This window comes from Capsicum annuum, chromosome 11 (genome assembly GCF_002878395.1).
Source record: "Capsicum annuum cultivar UCD-10X-F1 chromosome 11, UCD10Xv1.1, whole genome shotgun sequence".
Taxonomy (NCBI): domain Eukaryota; kingdom Viridiplantae; phylum Streptophyta; class Magnoliopsida; order Solanales; family Solanaceae; genus Capsicum; species Capsicum annuum.
Genome location: NC_061121.1, coordinates 67,717,787 through 67,724,703, shown reverse-complemented (window position 1 = coordinate 67,724,703; position 6,917 = coordinate 67,717,787).

Genomic DNA, 6,917 nt, shown 5'->3' with positions numbered 1-6,917 from the left:
AGGAAGAAGAAGAAGAAGAAGAAGAAGAAGAAGAAGAAGAAGAAGAAGAAGAAGAAGGAGAAGGAGAAGAATAAGAAGAAGGAGGAGGAGGAGGAAGAGGAGGAGGAGGAGGAGGAGGAGCAGAAGAAGAAGAAGTAGAAGAAGAAGAAGAAAAAGAAGAAGAAGAAGAAGAAGAAGAAGGAGGAGGAGAAAGAGAAGGAGAAAGAGAAGGAGGAGAAGAAAGAGAAGAAGGAGAAGGAGAAGAAGAAGAAGGAGAAGAAAAAGAAGGAGAAGGAGAAGAAGAAGAAGAAGAAGAAGAAGAACAAGAAAGAAAGAAAGAAAGAAAATGAAGATGAAGAAAATGTAAAAGAAATGTAAAAAATATTGTTTTTAATATTTTCAGCTGCTCGCTCTCTTTAAGAGAGTCAAACACACTCTCTTTGTCATATCAGCCCTTAGGGGGGAATAAATCCCACATTAGAAAAGTCTAGGGGATAATAGGACCCCCACAAAGTTCAGTATGCTCAACTGAGAATTCAAGGCAAAGTTCAGGTATTTTTCTGAGTATTATCCCTTTTTTAACATAATATATAACCATAAAAATAGATTAGACATAATAGATATTAGTTCAAAATAGATTAGATGAATGTATATAATCTAAAAGGACAGATTACTTGTGTATATGCAATTACATTTATGTATATTAAAAAATAGTGTTAGGTGATATACATATAAAATGTATATGTTGAATATATTACTAGATGAATGTAGATAATTTAAAAATACTGATTAGTTGTGCATATATTTAATTAGATTTATGTATATTTTAAAAAATACTTTTTATATACATATCTCATTATTAGGTGATATGTATATAAAATGTATTTTTAGCTTTAATAACAATTGTAGACTTAACCAATTATATGTATATGCTGAATACATAACTAGATGAATATATATAGTCTAAAATACATTACCACGTATAGTAATGAATTTTTTTCTTAGTAAACAAGTTATGTATATGAGATGTTTATACATATCAAGTACCATCACAGCTTTTATATGTATGAAGTTAAATTCGTTTTTTTAACATAATATATAATAATACAAATATATTAGACACAATAGATATTAGTTCAAAATAGATTAGATGAATGTAAATAATCTAAAAAGACAAATTACTTGTGTATATGCAATTACATTTATGTATATTAAAAATTAGTGTTAGTTGATATGCATATATTATGTATATACTGAATACATAACTAGATAAATGTAAACAATTTAAAAATATTGATTAGTTGTGCATATATGCAATTACATTTATGTATATTGTAAAAATTATATTTTTACATAATACATAAGAAAAATAAAATATGTGATATGCATATGGATATTCAGTGTGTGTATGTGAAATATGAAAATGTGACCAACACTTGATATTGACATAGTACACAAATGTGTAATTCCTCATTATTATGTAAATTGATAAAACAACTATATAGAAGTGATAATTCCCTTAACCAACATAAATATATTCACCATACATAAAAAACCATGTCTTTTTAATATACTATAAAAATAACATAGTTGTAACAAAATGTTTGAAAGCATCCATAACTATCACCACACGATCACCCTATTCTAAACTAATAATATCAATTTCATTTATAGGAGGTACATAACTTGACCTGGGTTTTGGAGGATCGTCATAGTCGCTCACATATTGTTTTGTAGCCTTGGTCAGACTGTAATTCCATAATATGATAGCATATCTCAATCTATGAGTCTTTGCATTGAAATCAAAATGAGGTACAAACATGTCTTCACTCAAAAACTTTACATAATCGGTGACAAAGACTCTATAGTCGCTATAAAGTAATAACCACATGAATTAAATTAGACTATCTCCACATACATAACTAATTATATAATTTTATATTATATATTAAGATAAATAAGATTCAACTTACAGACTATCGGTCGATTGTTGTGAAATTTGATTCATGTACAGAATGTCAAAAGGATATTCATTTAAAATTTGTACGCATTGGCTCAATTTATATTTGTACGCTGGAAGGTTTAGTCAATCAGTACGTATTGTTTGTTCCAGAAATTCACTATTGATCAAGTATGTAGGAAACATAACAGCCAACTTGTGAATTTCAGGTGATGGATCCCTGTGTTTTAAACTTTGACAATGACTCATATTCACGTATGCATCTTTCTTTTAATGCAACCACAACTAATACCCAATAAAACTACCCATCACAATTCCCCAGTATGTACACCTCATCCACCGTATGTCATGACAAATCAATAGGGATGTTGAATCCTTTGATGATGTTTGTAATGGATTCTTCATGTCTTGTAACAGTACATGATTGCTCATAGTCTTCTTGTGTGGAAATAAATATTGGTGAAACATATGGATAGTACCTTCTGCATGTGTAATGACTCGAGACTACCCCCTAGTCGTCACACGGTGCTTAGGACCACACGTGATCCCAAGCTAACCTTGTACTGGCATACATCATGAGCAACTAAATAAAATACATAAATCTGAAAAAATAAGCAGAAGATCAATCTTTTTTGAATTCGATCAATACAAAGCTATATAAAAATAATTACAACTCTGCTTATATAAAACAAAACTGAAATCAAATACATTAGTTCTACTGACAGTCTATGAAGTCTTTACTATACTAACGATAGGTAGATGGGACGCGACTCCAACTACCGCTAATCAATACACATGAGTAAGAAAATAAAGTACATAAATAACATTTAACTGAAGTCCCCGAAGTAGGAGGACTCATCATCTATTGTCTGGAATCTGCAACTATCTGATTGTGATATATGGACTACAACTGAACTGGCACCTACATTATTAAATAATGTAGCACATAGACATATATGTGAATCAGTACTTTTGGAATGTACTGAGCATGTGGGGGTGAATGCATAAGTAAAACAATATCTCAATGTTTATATAAACTTATAAAAGGATGCATGGTAAGTGTACATGACTCATATTGGCTTGAATAACTGAAAGTTGAAAATCATAAATCATGAAATATAAAGCATGATGTATAAATCTTGTGAGCCATAAAACTTAGTTCCAAAAACTATACTTTTACTCTTTCTGCTAGTGGAATAAGTAGAACAGAAGCTTAAGTCTATTTTCAAATCATGTAGGCTAAGTGTAAAAGGACTCACCTTTGTATCTGTAAACAAAAAACTGAAATATCATGGCTAATGACTCATGCAAAATAATATCTGAATAATATCGTGAGACTTTACACTTAGTTTCTAATTAGGGAGGTTCTTCTAACCGACATAAATCATGTGAGCTATCATGGAGTCCAAAGTCTTATTTTCCTAAGGGAAAAACCTCACGTTGGGGTGTCATACTCTTGACAAGGAGTATAACCTGAGCTAGGTGATCATAATTTGTATCTGCATCCATATAAATGAGAAAATAATCTAAATATGTACCTATGTTGGTCCGTAGTTCTGGGGCATGTGAACTAGGACACATACCCAACTCGGTGCTAAATACTACTTCCTTTAATCTGTATGCTCATTCTGTAGGAAATCCACCTTAAAACTAGCATAAGGGTTTATAATGAAAACCAGTTATGCATCTGTTTACTTTAAACTGTAGTAAAATCTAATATGTGGATTTCATGTCTTAGCTGCGGATCAAAAGATCAAATCTGTTTAAAATTCTGAAGATATAGTAATCATAGAGTGCTTAAAAGCACAAGTTCTTGAAATATCAGTATTCAAAACTAGGGATTGAAAACCCATACTTTAGCTCATGTCAAAACATCACAAGGTTCATGTTCAATAGTTAAAATCTCAAGATTCTTTAACAAGCATGAAGTTTAATTCTCACTATATGCAAAAACCAAGCCAAACGTATGAACATGTGAAAACTAAGATACGATTCAACATCAAATCTCTTGTAACATCATAAATCAAATAATGATAATTGGGTATGAACCCTATATTGGAAATTCATGTAAATTCATGCAAATTTAAATTTAAAAGCTAGTTTTGGACACAAGGATGAAAGAAGTATCTTTGTTCATAACCCACATACCTTATTTGGTTTGATTCGGTGAAATAAGTTGACTTTGGAAGCCTTGAGAGCATTCTTGAAGGCCTTTCTTGAAGTTCTTGGCTTAGGAACCTTAAGTTCTTGATTATCTTGAAGAAAACGTAATGGAATCTTGAAGTTATTGAGAGATGAACTCAAGGAGATACCCTAATCTTGTTCCTGAGGATTAAAGGTTCTTAAAACTTGTTTATGATGGCTAAGTACATTTTTTTGGTGATTTATGTCGTAGGAGGTGAAGGGAAATACCAAAATACCCCTCCAAAACTATTTACGGGTAAGGTTGATCAAGTCTGGACATGGATGACGACTTGGTCTGATAAGTCGTCACTTAGTTGATGGCTTATCACCTCAATTCGTAACTTAGAAGCTGAATTTGATGATTTTCTATTTAAGTCTGGTGACTTGGGCTGATAAGTCGTCACTTAGTTGATGGCTTATCAACTCAGGTCGTCACTTTGTTAACAGACAGACATGTTGAGGTAAAATAAGTATAACTTTTCACTCCGATATCGAATTAAGGTGAAACCAAGTGCATTGGAAAGAAGACTCAAAGATTTTTAATTTGATATAATATAGGATACCTGAATTGATATATGCTAGGAGATACACCTATTTAAAATTAACCCTAGTTGGAGCATTTGTCAAAACTCTATCGATAGAAAAGTCCTCAGCTCATCTATGAGTTAGGAGGGTATTACAACCTCGATCAATATATGAAGATATTCCCACATCATATACTTCATAATCACACATGTATATACATAGAATAATTGGGTTCAAGTCGTACGCATAGGAACAACGATTTAAATTCTAGCCCGAAATGTGGGGTGTTACAATATATTTGTTCAATATGATTTTTTTAAAAATAATTTATAGTAGTGTATCTGTACTGATGATCTGATTGTTGCTTTGAATTTTTGCGGAGGTGGTGAAAGATGACATCAATATGCTGCACATTTCAAATAAAAAATAACATTTAGTTTTGGACAGTCCGCAACATAAGAAAGTCAAATAAAAGCAAAGTTCACCATCTACATGTCATTTTTATGTATATTATTTGAACAAAACGAATTTGGAATGGTAAATTTTATTTAATTGACCAACTTATCATAACAACTCAATGAAGTCGCGTTTAGCAGAATCCCAAACGTGAAGATAAATAAACCTAGCACTATTCAAACAGTTAAGTCACTATTAAATAAATTGATTTGTACATAAGTTCGTCATGTATATGAAATTAAATACACATAAGTTATAATATAGGATGTATTTGAATATATCGTAACTAATTATTAGCACATATTAATGAAAATTATTATCACAAATTAGAGAAGAATTATGTAGCACAAAAAGTACCAAACATACAGTTACAGAGTAAACATTAGATAAAACAAACAAGGTTAAGTTTCAACTTGTTAACATATATATACGACTGTTATGGAATTTAGATGAAACTGTTACGGAGAATGTGAACAAGTTTTGTCAATTTATTAGCAAAACATATGACAACATATACCAAACACTGAGTTATGTATGCAACAACATATACATAACATTTAGTAATGTATATAGCATTATACACATGACACTTAGTTATGTATATGAAAACATATACATTATATCTAATAAACTGATACCACACATATAATATCAATTACATTAGTTAAATAAAATTAAAAAGTATTACCAACTTAATATTTCACCATACTAAAAGTAAAAAATGGTGAACGAACCTCATCATTTCAGCATGTGTTTGGCTGCGACATAATGTAGGATCAATTTTTATTTTATGGGATAAACAACTACAAAATCCAATTGTTTGTAAACAAGATTTGATAATTTAGCTCTGTAGTGATCATCCTTTGATTTCCTATGTAATATAATGTAAAAAAAATATTACCAAATCTATTCTGATAATTTTTTTAATTATAAAACATATATGAACTAGTACCTTTTTGAATGAAACTTCAGCAATCCTTCAACAATCCATTCATAGTACAGTGTCATCAACCCATAAGGTAATTCTTCCAATATGCTAAACCCATCAAGAGCATGCTTCTGTCAATACTCATTGTTGGGGTTGTTCTGTCTTGTTGAGCTTGAGCCAAATTCAGTTAAATAAGGTGACTTGAAAATCCTTAACCTTTATCAGATTCGTTGAGCATGCTTTTTAAGGTGGCATGCATTGCAACTTGTGCATTAGGAAAAGTGGTTGAAAATTAAATATCACGTATTAAATGTTGAATCTCAATCATCTGTGTCAAACTAAAAACCTTAAGAGGCTTAGCAGTTAGTGGGGTTGTCTTCCCGGCCATCAGTATATTTATAGCATCTTCTACCTGTAGTCTAAATAAATTCTTAAAACTTGTAGTCTAAATCATGAATTAAAACTCAACAACACATAATCAGGAACTCCAATACACATAAATCATGAAATCTTATAAATACATAAACCTTAAAATTTTAAAAAGAATTCTTGAACTTCTTGAGTAGAAGGAACCCAAGAATCTACATATGCATACCTTAATAGTGATGAAATTGTTGAAAGATTGGACCTTTAAGCTTGATTGAAAGAATTCTTGTAGATAACTTTGAATTTGGAGCTTAACTTCTTGATTCTTGAGAGATGATACTTGGATTTTTGTTCTTGAAAATGGAGGAGAGATTTTGAGTTACTAACTGATTACTTAGGGTTTAGAGAGAGGAGTTTGTGTATTTAATATCTCACAAAACATTATAAAGTGATTAGGAATGGTGTAGGGGTGTGAAATGACTTCAGCACCCTTGATCTAGGTCAAAATAGAGTGTTTAC